At 50.1% G+C, this 15,827-nt stretch overlaps 1 long non-coding RNA gene and 1 pseudogene across 2 annotated transcripts in view; both read left to right on the top strand.

The window, feature by feature from the left end:
* The window catches only part of LOC148390303 (ral GTPase-activating protein subunit beta-like), an 88,274-nt pseudogene that overhangs the window by 2,212 nt on the left and 70,235 nt on the right, over positions 1-15,827 (top strand). Inside the window, exons 3-9 of the transcript XR_015861295.1 lie at positions 936-1,037; positions 1,138-1,321; positions 2,096-2,285; positions 2,578-2,715; positions 3,577-3,692; positions 4,646-4,786; positions 4,945-5,103. The product of XR_015861295.1 is annotated as a ral GTPase-activating protein subunit beta-like (transcript). The remainder of the gene's footprint in view (positions 1-935; positions 1,038-1,137; positions 1,322-2,095; positions 2,286-2,577; positions 2,716-3,576; positions 3,693-4,645; positions 4,787-4,944; positions 5,104-15,827) is intronic.
* On the top strand, positions 5,515-13,579 carry LOC148390304 (uncharacterized). The gene is made up of 3 exons (XR_015861343.1): positions 5,515-9,503; positions 9,922-10,009; positions 13,434-13,579. It is a non-coding gene; the product is annotated as an uncharacterized LOC148390304 (long non-coding RNA).

Here is a 15,827-nt window from a genome sequence, read left to right as displayed (position 1 = left end):
TTGACAAGACGCAGGAGCTGATTGGGGGCAGGACTGAGGTGGAATCGAGAACCCAATGTTGAAGAAAAGGAACGACAAAGCAAAGTCTCAAATCAAAGCCAACATGCTCTCCTGAAAAGGAGCTGCAACGTTTTTTCCTAATTTGGAATGTCTAATTTGAAAGCCAACACGTGGCCTACCTGCGTGCTTTTATGTGAAAAGTACCACTTTCCTCTGACAAATAGCAGAGCAGCCAAAATGGGCTTTTCAACAAAAGCGACAGTTAGGACATCTTTTCAAGGCGTTGCCTATGGCGCTGCTGCCATGTATTGTTGCCGTTGTAAGCCATTTGGGCCAGCGCCATTTAGTAATCTTTGCTGGGATTCTGGCCGTCCCATTTCTTCCTTGAGTGTCCTGCTGTGAAATAGCTAACCTTTCACCCTTCAGGAGGGGAAGGTTTCATCTGGCACCCTCGTGATTGAGTCCATGCACGCTTTGAATTGTCCACTCACAGAGCGCAACAATGTCCATGTAGCATCCCAGCAGGGCTCGCTCCCGTTAAGAGTGCAAAGGTCAAGCGGGGGCCCACGTGTGTGTGTGTGAGAGTGCGGGAATGTTCCAAGTGGACGCTGACCGAAAACAGCCCAGCAAGTGCAGTGGACAAAACCTTGTTTGGGTTCCCAGCGCACAACGACGTGCTTGGATGACTTTGCTACCGAGGTAGGAATACACTCCGCCACATCAGTGGGACACAAGTTAAGTCCGGGTTCATGCCAGCTCAATACAATCTACTTTTCACCATTACTCTTCACGATTTACTTTTCACAAACCCCACCCTCGAGTGAGAAAGCGAAATCGATCGGGATCGCAGGCAGCCATGCAGTTTGCCATTTGCTGCTTGTCATTCCTTTGTCTATCTTGTTGCGACCGACTGACGAGAGTCTCGGCCCGATCAGACAAATGGCGACGGCTTGCAGAGCGCGCGAAACACTCCGAGCCCACAGCGTCATCATCCTGCACGCCAAAGTTGCTCAGAAGTCGTACGGCAACGAGAAGAGGTGCGCACACGCCTGCACGCACACACGCGTGCACCGTGTCGGCAGTCGTGACCTCCAATCGCATGCTCTGTTTGTGTCCATTCATTCGCGTCTTGTTCAGGTTCTTCTGTCCTCCTCCCTGTGTTTACGCCAACATGCCGAGGCCGACGCGTGACCTCCAACAAGCTGAAGGCCTTGCTTTGAACGAGGGGACGGACGGCGTGCATGGCTACATGTGCGTGGACAGCGCCGCGCTGACTCGCAGTGACACCCACAAGCTCAACTTTGAAACACTCCCCAACAAGGTCAAACATTTTTTGTCCTTTCGCGTGTCCCGTCATCTGTTCTCTTCATTCGTTTGTATTCGTTGGTGTCATTCCTGTGCTTATGTCTCCATTGGTGGTGGTCGTATGGCTTCATGTCATCCGCGTCTATTTCCGTGTTCATGCCCACTCGACTTTCGTGCCTGTTTTCATGAGCGAGGTCAGTGATGTTGCTGGCATCATGTCAGTTTGTCCGTTCATTGTGTCCGTTCAAGTTGCTATCAGGGTGATTGGAGAGTGCTATTCCGTTCTATTTGCGTGTGTCCGGTCGTTTTGTCTCGCAAAACTGTCTTTGTTCCTTTCTTCACTTTGTTCACAGTGTGGCACTTTAGCAGGGACACAAATGGACAGCAAACACATACAAATGAGTGTTCACGTCCCGCCAGGGATTTTAGCGACACGCGACTCACGTCCGTCACGTTGCAACATAATGAAATAGTCAAGGATGTTGCCAATGTCCAAATTGTTCATATTAATGATGACAACATTAATATGCCAATGTTAATGGCTAGGGAGTGCCTAGCCAATCCCTCGCCTCCTTTTAGAGCGAAGAAAATGGCATCAATGATGTTAGCGATCTTCGCCACGTGATGTCCGTGACGCTGGTCGCATGTTACGGTGACGTTAGTCCCTGCAGGCCACGCTGCAAATATGAACTAGATGTCAGCAATGTTGGCCATTCATGGCGCATTTCGCGCCATTAGTGCCGTTAGTCTAGTTGACAGTGCTCACGTTTGTCTCATGTGACTTTTGCAGACTGGGATGTTGGCATGCGCCAAGTCTCTGTTCATCTCAGACCAGGACAAAAGGAAACACTTTCGTCTCATACTTGGGCTCTTCCTGGAAGTAGGCTCGGTCCGACAGGAAGTAGGCTCCTTCCACAGCCGCCCAATCAAAGTTATCTCCAAACCGTCGCAGAAGAGACAAAGCATGAAGAATGCAGACCGTCAGTACACACCATTTTCTACATCTCGTCAAGCACTTCTCGTGTGTCACATACAATGTGTCCTTCAATGTACGTGTTTTGAGTGTGTGTGTGGAGGGGAGGGGGGCGGATGTGTGTGTGTGTGTGGGGGGGGGGGAATGAATGTTTGTATGCGTGTGTCCACGTTTACGTGTGTGTGCGTGTGTGTGTGTAAACCCGTACATCTGTGTGCACATTTGTTTGCATCCGTGTGTTGGGTGCACATTTTGACGTGTGTGCCTGTGCTCGCGTTTTGCGTGCGCATGTGTTCCAGTGTGCATCTCTGCGGGTTCCCGTGTGGCGTTGTTCAACCGCCTGCGCTCTCAGACTGTCAGTACTCGCTACCTGAATGTGGAGGGCGGGTCCTTTGTCGCCAGCACCCGACAGTGGACCGCCTTCATCATCACGCTCGGTGTGTTCACCGTATCAGCAACGTTAGCCACAGTAGCGAGCTTGGCCACGTTGGCAACGTGCTGACGTGACCAATGTTGCTATCATTTTTATTTTCCCACGTGCTGCTTTCTTAATCTAGGTCAGCCCGCTGAGAACAGGTTTTGCCACAACCTATTTAGTTGGCAACAATGCACCCCAAAAATTAAATAGCTAGCCAAGATTTGTACCAGCATTGTCTGTGATTCAGCAACTTCAAAGAGGTTAGCGACCTCTGTGATGTCCCGCATGTATATTGAAGATGTTGACATTTGCAACCGGCTTGGCGTCACTCTCGTGCGATGAGTCAAATCTTTGCACCTTTCACTACAGGCATACTAGCGAGGTCAGTTAATTTGGCGGCATCAGAGATGGTAGCAACAGATGGAATAAGAAAGTGAGGGGAGGAGTGAGAGAGCAAGGTAAGAAGGAAATCAAGATGAGAAAAAGGGCTGTGAGGGAAGGAAGCAAAGGATCTGAAGAAGTCAACGACCACCCAGCCTCTATGTGTGTGTGCGCGTGTGTGTGTGTGCATGTGTGCGTGCGTGCATTTTGCTACGCTTCGTGTGCGAGTGCAGGTGTGTTTGTTTTACTCCAACTTGGGACCACCTGGCAGCGCCATGAGGCTCATCCGCTACTTCTCGGTCGACCCCTCTGTCACTCCCTTGCAAACAAACAAAGCCAACGCACAGGACGTACCATGTGGCTCTTGTGCATGCTCGACTAAGAAATGCCTCTGTGTGTGTGTGTGTGTGTGTGTGTGTGTGTGTGTGTGTGTGTGTGTGTGTGTGTGTGTGTGTGCGTGCGTGCGTGTGTGTGCGTGTGTGTCTGTGCTTTTGCGCAGTGGAGGAGCAGCACGCTGAGCATCAAGGTGACTTTGTGCTGAGTGAAGGATTCGTCTGTTACGGTTCTGTGGTCCAACTTGTGTGCACCGAGTCTGGACTCACTCTGCCCCCCATGGTAACACATACGTTGCTTTTGTGCTAAATGTTGATGCAAGTCTGGCATAGGATGAACTGGGCAGCTACAGCCGTTGGGGAGGCCCTTTTGCTCAGGGCTCTGATTTCGTTTGAGGTGTATTTTCAAGGCCAAGCCATCGGCTCGCTACGACAACCCTGAAATACACATCGGCCGAGTGTTGGACGAGCAGAAAGAGCCAGGGCTGCATTTGCGCCGTCCACGTGTTGACTAGCCGTGGTGTTCAAAGGGCTCGAGTCCTCTTTCCCCATTGGAAGGAATGCAGTTGAAAGGAATCAGGTCCAGTCCCTCCGAAAAACAAAAACAAACGGCCTTTTTCGTGCACGATCATTGAGTGATTGATTCATGGTTCCAATCCTCGAGAGTAAAGCCCTCATTTCACCATATCAAAACGTGACTGATTCCAAACGATTGGGAACCATTCCCCCCCACCCCGCTCTCATGTAGACTCGGTATTAATTTTTTTGTCACACACACACACACACGCACACGCACACGCACACGCACACACACACACACACACACAAACACACACTCATATGCGGGAATCAAACTCACAGTGTCGGCACATAAGACAGGCAAGTGTACCCCTACACCGTAGCAACTCCCTTGCGTTGGTATTGTTGCACCTCCCAAATGGTGACGCCGCCAAACGACATGAGGCATTTCCAGCCATTCAAAGCAGTCCACGAGTCGTCAAAGTGATGCCCACGCGGCGGTGAAAAATTGGGACCCGGGCGATGCTAAGCGCATGTTCGGCCTGTTGTGTTGTTGTGGCCTATCAAAGTCAAAGGTGAAGCCAAAGGTGCAGCCAGCTCTTCTTGCTTCCTCACTTTGCAAAGCCAGATTCTGGAAGCCGCATGAAAAATGAGCATAACAAGAGCGCGTTTTGTGCAGCTTGACCGGCCAGTGCCGACGTGCACTGTTGTCCTCAGGTAATCCGCAAGGTGAACAAGCAGCATGCCGACTTGTCGGTGGACGAGCCCGTGTCGCAGCTGCACAAATGTGCCCTGGAGATGTGCCCCGCGCCGCCGGCCTACCTGGCTGTTGCCGACGACGCGGTGGTGCTGCACCAGGTGGCCGCCCGCCTTTCCTTTTAGCCACCACTGGAATGTAGAGCGGCTTTTCCCTCCGCTTGTGTGACATGTTCCACGGCGCGCATGCGACCCACCCATGGATACTTTGTGTCCGGGAAGGCAGAGGCAGTAACTCCGCCCCCGCCTTCCCCCCGCAGGCCACGCCCGGCGCAACACAGCCGGGCCGAGTGTCGCTGAATGATGGCTCGTGCTGGACCATCATCGGCGTAGAGGTGGTGGAATTCGCCTTCTGCCAGGCGGACGGCGCCTGCATCCGGATGCCTGTCACGCCTTTTCCTGATGTCAGCGGGCTGGAAGTAAGTCGGACGCTTGCTCGGAAATAGGGCCGTAGTCAGCATTCACCGGCCAGATCCCGACGCGTGGCTTTGCTCTGTTGACTTGCGTTGTCCCTTTCAGCATCTGTCAACCCTCGTTTGTTCGTCCTTTGGTTTCCTCGAAGCGTATCAATAAGACATTTCTTCATCCCGTGCTAACATTCGGCCGTTTTTTTTTTGTTTTGTCTTTGTCACTGGCCAGCGAACCGCGAATAGTTCACGTGCATTCATTCCTTTACACGACTCTCCTCCTTCTCGTTGCATCCAAGCTCAGCGGCGGCGGCAACGCGGCTACGTTGGAACTGCGCGGTGAAAACCTAGGGCCTCACCTAAAAGTCTGCTTCGGCTGCTGCGAGGCCGACACCGTATTCAAGTATGCCCACCACTACCCAAGCTGCCGCCCACAAATGTGTATGATCTATGCCCTCATCAGTAAAACTCATGGAAAGATGCAATATAGTAAAATTGGAAGCCATCTTTTTGTCCAGAACAATCCATCCATCCATCCATCCATCCATTTTCTTCCGCTTATCCAGGGTTGGGTCGCGGGGGCAGCAGCTTTAGGAGGGACTGGCAGACTTCCCTCTCCCCAGCCACTTCATCCAGCTCATCCCGGGGAATCCCAAGGTGTTCCCAGGCCAGCCGTGAGACATAGTCTCTCCAGCGCGTCCTGGGTCGTCCACGGGGTCTCCTACCGGTGGGACATGCCCGGAACACCTCCCCAGGGAGGCGTCCAGGAGGCATCCTGATGAGATGCCCGAGCCACCTCATCTGGCTCCTCTCAATGTGGAGGAGCAGCGGCTCTACTCCAACCATCTCCCGGATGACCAAGCTTCTCACTTTATCTCTAAAGGAGAGCCCGGACACCCTGCAGAGGAAACTCATTTCGGCCGCTTGTATCCGGGATCTCGTTCTTTCGGTCACGACCCATAGCTCATGACCATAGGTGAGGGTAGGAGCGTAGATCGACCGGTAAATGGAGCGCTTTACCTTTTGGCTCAGCTCTCTCTTTACCACGACGGACCGGTACAGAGTCCGCATTACTGCCGATGCTGCACCGATCCACTTGTCGATCTCGTGCTCCATCCTGCACTCACTCGTCAACAAGACCCCAAGATACTTGAACTCCTCCACTTGGGGCAGGATCACATCCCCGATCCGGAGGGGGCATTCCACACTTTTCCGACCGAGGACCATGGACTCAGATTTGGAGGTGCTGACCCTCATCACGACCGCTTCACACTCTGCTGCGAACCGCTCCAGTGAGAGCTGGAGATCACGGCTTGAAGAAGCCAACAGCACCACGTCGTCTGCAAAAACTAGATACGCGATGCTGAGGTCCCCAAACCGGACACCCTCAACGCCTCGACTGTGCCTAGAAATTCTAACCATAAAAATTATGAACAGAATCGGTGACAAAGGGCAGCCTTGACGGAGTCTAACCCTCACTGGGAACGAATCCGACTTACTGCCGGAAATGCGGACCAAACCCTGGCATCGGTGATACAGGGACCGAACCGCCTTTATCAGTTGGCTCGGCACCCCGTACTCCTGAAGCACCCTCCACAGAACTTCCCGGGGGACACGGTCGAACGCCTTCTCCAAGTCCACAAAACACATGTAGACTAGTTGAGTTAACTCCCATGACCCCTCGAGGATCCTGCCCTCGTAGAGCTGAGAGGTGTAGAGTTGGTCCACTGTTCCACGGCCAGGACGAAAGCCACAGTGCTCCTCCTGAATCCGAGGTTCGACCTCCCGACTGACTCTCCTCTCAAGCATCCCTGAACAGACCTTACCAGGGAGGCTGAGGAGTGTGATTCCCCTGTAATTGGAACACACCCTCCGGTCCCCTTTCTTAAAGAGGGGAACCACCACCCCAGTCTGCCAATCCAGAAAGGCACTGTCCCCGATGTCCACGCAATGTTGTAGAGGCATGTCAGTCATGACAGCCCCACAACATCCAGAGCCTTTAAGAACTCCAGGCGGATCTCATCCACCCTTGGGGCCTTGCCCCCGAGGAGTTTTTTGACTACCACAGTGACTTCGACCCCAGACATTGGAGAGTCCGCCTCAGAGTCTCCAGGCCCTGCTTCCACAACGGAAGACGTGTAGGTGGATCAATTCTTCGAAGTATTCTCCCCACCAACTCAAGACGTCTTGAGTCGAGGTTAGCAGCACGCCATCTCCACTGTAAACAGTGTTGACGGTGCACTACTTCCCCCTCCTGAGACGCCGGATGGTGGACCAAAATTTCCTCGAAGCCGTCCGGAAGTCATTCTCGATAGCCTCTGTTGGATTTTTGGTCCACAATTTAGGGAGCCCGCTATCTGCGCTTCACGGCAAAAGCCATTCCCAATCACCTGTTATCCAATTTACTCACTGCGTGCTCGTTTGATTTCTTCAGATTTAGGAAAATGCTAAGACACTGAAGCAGAAATTAGACTTACACAGGTTGGTTGAGTTCAATCACAATTCTTGTTAAGAAAGCTCTGTTTTCAGGAAAGCACAATGCAGCGCTGGGCCTTTCGTGCGACCATGCTCAAAAGCAGAAAGTCTCCATTCAGAAAAGGTTCAAGGTTCTTTGGTCAGCTTATATCCAGTTGCACATGCCGGTGTGGGCCGAGTTTGATGGCTGATGAGTCAGGGGGTGTGGCAAGTTCGCAGGAGATTTTGATTCCATGGGAGTGGGTACTGGTTTGGTGAGAGCTGGTTCCGTGGGGTTGGGTGCTGATTATGGGCGATTCGATGTGTGTGGGGGCTGTTGTTTTCCTTTCCATCTTTCAGCCTTGACGATCATCTTTGGCCTGGTTCTTGGCTTATCTCCCTCTGGCACCTCTACCGGTTTTATCTCCAAGTGTCCTTCCTGTAAACCATTCTTGCACATACATCCACTTCGCCCACTGTCGCACACCACCCATTCATCATTGTTTCAATTTTGTCATTTTGTACGGAATTATGTTAGCTTTTGGCTGTGACATCATCAATTTATTAATGTTCCCTGACTATGCAATGTTTGTACTCACCACTTACCATGTTTTTGTTTGTTCGTTCTTTTGATACTCCATGCACTTGCTTACGTCATCATATTCTTAGTTTAATGATGCTTTCAACCATATCTTTTCAAAGTCAAAGTCAAAGTCAGCTTTATTGTCAATTTCTCCACATGCCAAAGACACACAAAGAAACCGAAATTTTGTTCCCCCCTATCCCACGCTGACAAGACATGGCCCACAACAGACAAACAAGTAAACAAGTATAACAACAGCGTGCTGAATAAATAATGAATAAATAACACAACAAATAAATAAATAAGAGGAGCAAAAAAAGGAGCAAGTGAGCGTACAGCAGACATTCCAGAAAATAGCGCAACAGTGCCGCACGCTACGCAGAAGGGAATAGCGAGTTCAGGGTCCTAACAGGCTGGAGAAAGAAGCTGTTGGCGAGTCTGGTGGTGCGGGAGCGCAGGCTCCTGTACCTCTTCCCAGAGGGCAGAAGGTCAAACAAAGAGTGAGCCGGGTGACTCACATCTCTCGCAATCGAGGATGCCTTGCGGGCGAGATGGGAGGTGTAAATGTCTTTCAGGGAGGGGAGCGAAGCACCAATAATCTTACCAGCCGTATTCACTATGCGCTGCAGGGCCTTCAAGTTCTGTTCAGTGCAGTTACCACCCCAGACAGCGATGCAACTGGTGAGGACGCTCTCAATGGTGCCACCGTAGAATGTAGAAAGGACTGCCTGAGGAGCACATGCACGCCTGAGCTTCCGCAGGAAGTACAGGCAGCGCTGAGCTTTCTTTACCAGTGACGAGGTGTTTGCTGACCAGGAGAGGTCCTCACTGATGTGCACCCCCAGGAACTTGGTGCAGCTCACCCTCTCCACCACAGCACCGTCGATGGTCAGCGGCAGGTGTTTTGTGTGACCCTTTTCTTTGTTAGGCAAAATATTTCCCTCTATCCAGAACGTTCAGTAGTAATCGAAAACTGGCGTCTAGCATTAGTCAAAATAGAAGATACAATCAAGTACTGAACATTTTTAGACGGCTTTTGCAGTGTCCTTGATTTAGAAAATCATCTGGCATGCATTAAACAGATCCTTAAGGGTCATTAAGCTATTCAGGCAATATATCAAAAAACATTCGTTATTTTAAAGTGCTCAGAAATACATATCAGTGTCACGACTCGTCCCCGAACATGTCCATATTGTCATAGTTTTGTCTGTGTGCTCGCCCCTCCCCTCCTGTGTGCCCATGATCAGTGTGATCATTCTCACCTGCCTCTCATTAACTGTCTCGTATTTAAGTCCTGATTGCGTGTCACTCCCCTGTCGGATCATTGTTGTGTGTTCATGTCATGATGTCTTTTTGGTTCCTGTTCCTGTCATTGGTAATGTCACCCTGTCTTTTTGTTTCACGTCTTTTTGGTCAGTCTCGTTGTTAGGTTTTGTTAAGTCATGTCAGTTGCTGAGTCTGTTAGTTTGCGTTCTTCAATAAACCGTGGTCCAAGCTGCACTTAGTCGTCCTGCTCCATTTCCACCTGATCCGTGACAATCAGATCATAAAGTTAAAAAAACCTTTGTTATTACCCCCTATCAAAAATGTCTAGTTATATCTTCTTTATTGATTTGGTGTGTAGGTATAATTATATGCTTAAAATATTTATTTTATTGCTTTAATATGTGAATATACTTGTCTGCTTATGTACTTTATTCAATGAGGTTTGAGCGCATCTGTTTTTGTAGCTAGGCAGGACTTTTTGTATTTTGAACCCATTCCTTCACCTCGCCAAACTCCTCCCACACCAGGGTTTTTGCCTCAGCAACCGCCGAAGCCGCGTTCCGCTTGGCCACCCGGTACCTGTCAGCTGCCTCCGGAGTCCCGCAGGCCAAAACGGTAGGACCGATAGGACTCCTTCAGCTTGACGGCATCCCTTACCGCCGGTGTTCACCAGCGGGTTCGGGGATTGCCGCCACGACAGGCACCAACGACCTTACGGCCACAGCTCCGGTCAGCTGCCTTAACAATGGAGGGGCGGAACATGGTCCACTCTGACTTAATGTCCCACGCCTCCTCCGGGACGTGGGAAAAGCTTTGTCGGAGGTGGGAGTTGAAGCTCTTCCTGACAGGGGATTCTGCCAGACGTTCCCAGCAGACCCTCACAGTACATTTGGGCCTGCCAGGTCGGACCGGCATCTTCCCCCACCATCGGAGCCAACCCACCACCAGGTGGTGATCAGTTGATAGCTCCGCCCCTCTCTTCACCCGTGTCCAAAACATCCAAATCCGATGACACGACTACAAAGTCGATCATCGAACTGCGGCCTAGGGTGTCCTGGTGCCAAGTGCACATGGACACCCTTATGCTTGAACATGGTGTTCATTATTGACAATCCATGTCGAGCACAGAATTCCAATAATAGAACACTGCTCTGGATCAGATCGGGGGGGGCGTTCCTCCCAATCACGCCCTGTCATTGCCCACGTGAGCATTGAAGTCACCCAGTAGAACGATGGAGTCCCCAGAAGGAGCGCTCTCCAGCACTTCCTCCTGGGACTCCAAAAAAGGTGGGTACTCTGAGCTGCTGTTTGGTGCATAGACACAAACAACAGACAGGACCCATCCCCCCACCCTAAGGCGGAGGGAGGCTACCCTCTCGTTCACCGGGGTGAACCCCAATGTGCAGGCGCCCAGTTGGGGGCCATAAGTATACCCACACCTGCTCGACACCTCTCACTGTGGGCAACTCCAGAGTGGAAGAGAGTCCAGCCCCTCTCGAGAGGGCTTGTACTGGAACCCAAACTGCGTGGAGGCAAGTCCGACTATGTCTAGTCTGAACTTTTCTGCCTCGCACACCAGCTCGGGCTCCTTTCCAGCCAGAGAGGTGACATTCCATGTCCCAAGAGCCAGCTTCTGCAGCCGGGGATCAGACCGCCAAGGTCCCTGCCTTTGGCCGCCGCCCAGCTCACACTGGCCCCTCCCACAGGTGGTGAGCCCATGGGAAGGGGGACCCACGTTTCCTTTTCGGGCTGTGCCCGGCCGGGCCCCATGGGCGAAGGCCAGGCCACCAGACGCTCGCCTTCGAGCCCCGCCTCCAGGCCTGACTCCAGAGGGGGGCCCCGGTGACCCGCGTCCGGGCGAGGGAAAACGAAGTCCATTTATTTTTCTCATTACAAGGAGCTTCTGTGAGCCGTGCTTTGTCTGGCCCCTCACCGAGGACCCGTTTGCCATGGGTGACCCTACCAGGGGCATGAAGCCCCTTACAACATGGCTCCTAGGATCATAGGGGCACCACGATAAGGTGACGACTCACGCCGATTAAACCCGTTTCAACATTTTAACCCCAAAAGTCAACCTCCTGAAATCGTTTTTTTTCCTTTTGTTCCAAATTTCAAAAAATTGTGGCGCAATTTTTTTTTTAATTCCCATTCATTATCTATGAGTATTCAAGATTTGCTCTAACTTCTACATTTTTTAACCGATTCAACCCGTTCCAACTTTAAATTGTTCATCTTTTTCCTTCCTATTCCACAACTTCCCACTTAGCAAAAATTCTGTACAATTTTGTTTTTCTACTCTAATTTCTACATTTTTCAACCGATTCAACCCATTCCAACTTTCACCTGTTCTTCTTTTGCCTACCTATTCCACAACCTCCCACTTACCAAATATTCCAAATTTGAAATTCAACCAATTTCTCCAAAATTTCGTTTTTCTACTCCAATTTCTACATTTTTCAACTGATTTAACCCGTTCCAACTTTCAATTGTTCATCATTTTCCTACTTATTCCCCAACTTCCCATTTCAAAAATGTCATTTTTCTACTCTAATTTCTACATTTTTCAACCGATTCAACCCATTCCAACTTTCAACTGCTCATCTCTTGCCTACCTATTCCACAACTTCCCACTTACCAAAAATTCCAATTTTGAAATTCAACCAAATTCTCCAAAATTTCGTTTTTCGACTCTAATTTCTACATTTTTCAACCGATTCAACTCGTTCCAACTTTCAACTATTCATCTTTTGCCTACCTATTCCACAACTCCCCACTTACCAAAAATTCCGAATTTGAAATTCAACCAAATTCTCCCAAATTTCGTTTTACACTTCTATTTTCCACATTTCTCAAGTAATTAAACTCATTTCAACATCATTCCGCATCATTCCCCAAGAAGTTATTCAAAGTCTTCGCCTTCACACGCAATTTTCTCCAGAAATTGCATTTTCTAGTTGTTAATGGGGTTTAGTGAGTCGTGCTTTGTCTGGCCCCTCACCTAGGACACTTTTGCCACGGGTGACCCTACGAGGGGCATGAAGCCCCAGACAACATGGCTCCTAGGATCATTGGGGCACGCAAACCCCTCCACCACGATAAGGTGACGACTCACAGACCAATCCAAAGGCTGCAAATGAGACAATGGTGTACGTATGTTTGCATTACTGTTTGTCTCCCTTTGCAAACGTCTACACAAGTGGATTTGCAAAACTGGCACACTTTTGCAATGGCACTTTAGTGAATGCCTAGCACTGTCTTGAAAGACGGATTCCAGACCTTGCCCAATCTCCTTTTGATTCTTTGCAATCGTAAACCTGACCAACCTGACCCACGAGCCAACCCCCCAAAATTGATCTGGTAGTGTTTGATACCATTCTTGGGTCACGACAAGCGAGCTAAGCCAAGCGGGTGCCACTGAGATGCTGGTAGGACGATCCAAAGACTCTCCTGCTTCCACGTGACATCATTCCGGACGGACAATGCAGACCTTGTGGTTCAGCTGCCGAGAGCACCAGAGGCGATAGGGGAAGCCCCCCTCCAAGTGCCTATCTTCAAACCCTCCTTTGACAGCTCAACTTGAAAGCCTTCTTTGGAACCTTAACTCTGGTTTCAAGGCCTCGTTTCCCACCACAACCCTTAGTTGAGCCTCCTTTGAAATCCAAAGCCTTTTCCAACCCTTTTTAAACCCTGATTGGAATGCAAACCATGAAACCCCAACTCTGCCTTGAACTTGAAACGTCAAACCTTCATGTTGGATCGAAACATTCATCCTAACAAAATATGCGCAGGCCTAACCCTGGAGCCTTAATTTGAAAAGGTCAACCTGTCATAAAAGCCTAACTTGAAGCCACAAAAGCCCATTTTGAACTTGGGAGCCTTACCTGACACTCTACCGCAGGCTTCAAGCTCTCATGTTAGACTTAGACGTAATTTTGGTGGCCAACTTTGAAGCTTCTGCCCAGAGCTTGAAGCTAACGGCTGACTTGAAACCTTACCCCAGCCTAATTTGAAACCCTCTTGTGCTTCATTTGGTGCTTAGGTCCACCAAGTGCCTAGTTTGCACGGTTCCCGATGTGTGCGCGTTGCAGTGCGGTTGCTACAGCGACGGCAGCCGTCATGAAGGCGGTGGCATGGTGACAGTGCCAATCTACCTGCGGCGCCCGTGCGACGGCCTCGACTACCGCACAACCTTCAGTTTCACGTACACGCCTGAGCGGCCGCGCCGCCTGACTCCCCAAGCGGCAGGCGCCCTCAGGACAGCAGCAGCTGGGCACCGTGATGACGCCATGTTGGACAGCATACACCACGAGTTTGCCAGGACCAACTTCCAACTCTTCACTTGAAGTCCTAACCCGGCTTTTTCCAGCCAATCTTTGTTCGACACCCTATTTTGAAAGTCTCAAATCAGCATGAAAACCTCAACTTGAAACTGTGTGTGTGGTTTGGAAAGCCCCACTCTGAATTCCTCTTCTATTCTCACCTTTGTTGAAACATATTGTGAACGTGAAGGTGTAACTCCAGCTCAGATTTGAATCTACACTTTGACCAAAACTCTTATGTTGCTTTCAAGTCCAACCGTGGCTTGCTTTCTTCATGAGTGACCATCACAAATAAAAGCACCAAATGCCATCCATTCTTGTGTGGTGTGTGTGCGCGCGTGTGCGTGCGTGTGTGCGCACGCGTGTGTGTGTGCGTGTGTATGTGTGTAAGAGCAAGTGTGATGAGCAAAGAACAGAGATGAGCGATGGTTTTGAACAAGTTCCTTATTTGTGCTTATTTGGATGCCAATGATGCCAATGATGACGAACAAAAGAAGCAAAACGACAAGAGTCAAACAGGTCATCGCCAGATCTTTAACCAATCCTCCTCGCTGACTCCAAGCCATACTCCTTCTTTGCCTCGTTTCGAACGCCAAAGGTGCAGCCCTGATTTCCAACAGGTGTTGTGCCAGATTTGGTTCCCCGTGAGGATTTGTTTCCCCTGCCGCGGGAGCACGCACCCCTTGTTTGGAAAGCGAAAAACCGATGCCGTACGGCGTCAGCACTATGTTGTTTTCAATAAAAACATGAAGGACACACGTTTGTGTGAGTCAATTTTAATTTTTAGGAAGGATTTATTTCATTTTATTTCTTTAAGTTCATACGCGTTCTGCCGTTTAAGCGAGGTGCGTTCAAAGACCAATCGTACAGACGGAACACTCAATCACTTCACCAAAAAGCAATGATATACAGTGGAGCCTCGGTTTTCGAACGTCCCGGTTCTCGAACAAATCGGTATTCGAACAAAAAATTCGAGATTATTTTTGCTTCGGATGTCGGACGAAATTCAGTTGTCGAACCTCACGAGATGAGCCAAGAGGACCTGCATACCAACTGACTCCGTTCGTTATTACGTTCTCGTTACTCTGAGGAGTGCATCAACTCTAATCATGCCTCCAAAGGAAGCAAGTGGGAGCAGTAAAGCCATCCTAAAACACAAAGACGCTCCTAAAGAAATGCGACAGTGATCGCCCGGCGCGCTGCGGTTGCGCGATCGGACCAAATTAAGCTCCCTGCGCACTGATATCCACTTAAATTTTGGAAAGTGGACTTTAAAAATATTTTCTAAATTTTAGCGATCGCTCTGTCACAATAATGCGACCATCGTGGTGCAGTTGCGCGGTCGGCGGCGCGCTACAGGTGCGCGTTCGGCGGTGCGCTGCAGTTGCGCGATCGCACAAAAATGCACAAATGAAAAAATCAAAGTCAAAGTCAAAGTCAGCTTTATTGTCAATTTCTCCACATGCCAAAGACACACAAAGAAACCGAAATTTCGTTCCCCCCTATCCCACGCTGACAAGACATGGCTCACAACAGACAAACAAGTAAACAAGTATAACAAAAGCGTGCTGAATAAATAATGAATAAATAACACAACAATAAATAAATAGATAAGAGGAGCAGAAGAAAAAAAAAGGAGCAAGTGCGCCTACAGCAGACATTCCCGAAAATAGCGCAACAGTGCCGCACGCTACGCAGAAGGGGGTAGCGAGTTCAGGGCCCTAACAGCCTGGAGAAAGAAGCTGTTGGCGAGTCTGGTGGTGCGGGAGCGCAGGCTCCTGTACCTCTTCCCAGAGGGCAGAAGGTCAAACAAAGAGTGAGCCGGGTGACTCACATCTCTGGCAATCGAGGTTGCCTTGCGGGCGAGATGGGAGGTGTAAATGTCCTTCAGGGAGGGGAGCGAAGCACCAATAATCTTACCAGCCGTATTCACTATGCGCTGCAGGGACTTCAAGTTCTGTTCAGTGCAGTTACCACCCCAGACAGCGATGCAACTGGTGAGGACGCTCTCAATGGTGCCACGGTAGAATGTAGACAGGACTGCCTGAGGAGCACATGCACGCCTGAGCTTCCGCAGGAAGTACAGGCGGCGCTGAGCTTTCTTTGCCAGTGAC

Source organism: Syngnathus floridae, chromosome 11 (genome assembly GCF_059516105.1).
Source record: "Syngnathus floridae isolate MCC-2025c chromosome 11, RoL_Sflo_1.0, whole genome shotgun sequence".
NCBI lineage: Eukaryota > Metazoa > Chordata > Actinopteri > Syngnathiformes > Syngnathidae > Syngnathus > Syngnathus floridae.
The sequence above is the reverse complement of the archived record's forward strand: the minus strand, read 5'-3'. Positions and strand labels throughout refer to the sequence as shown.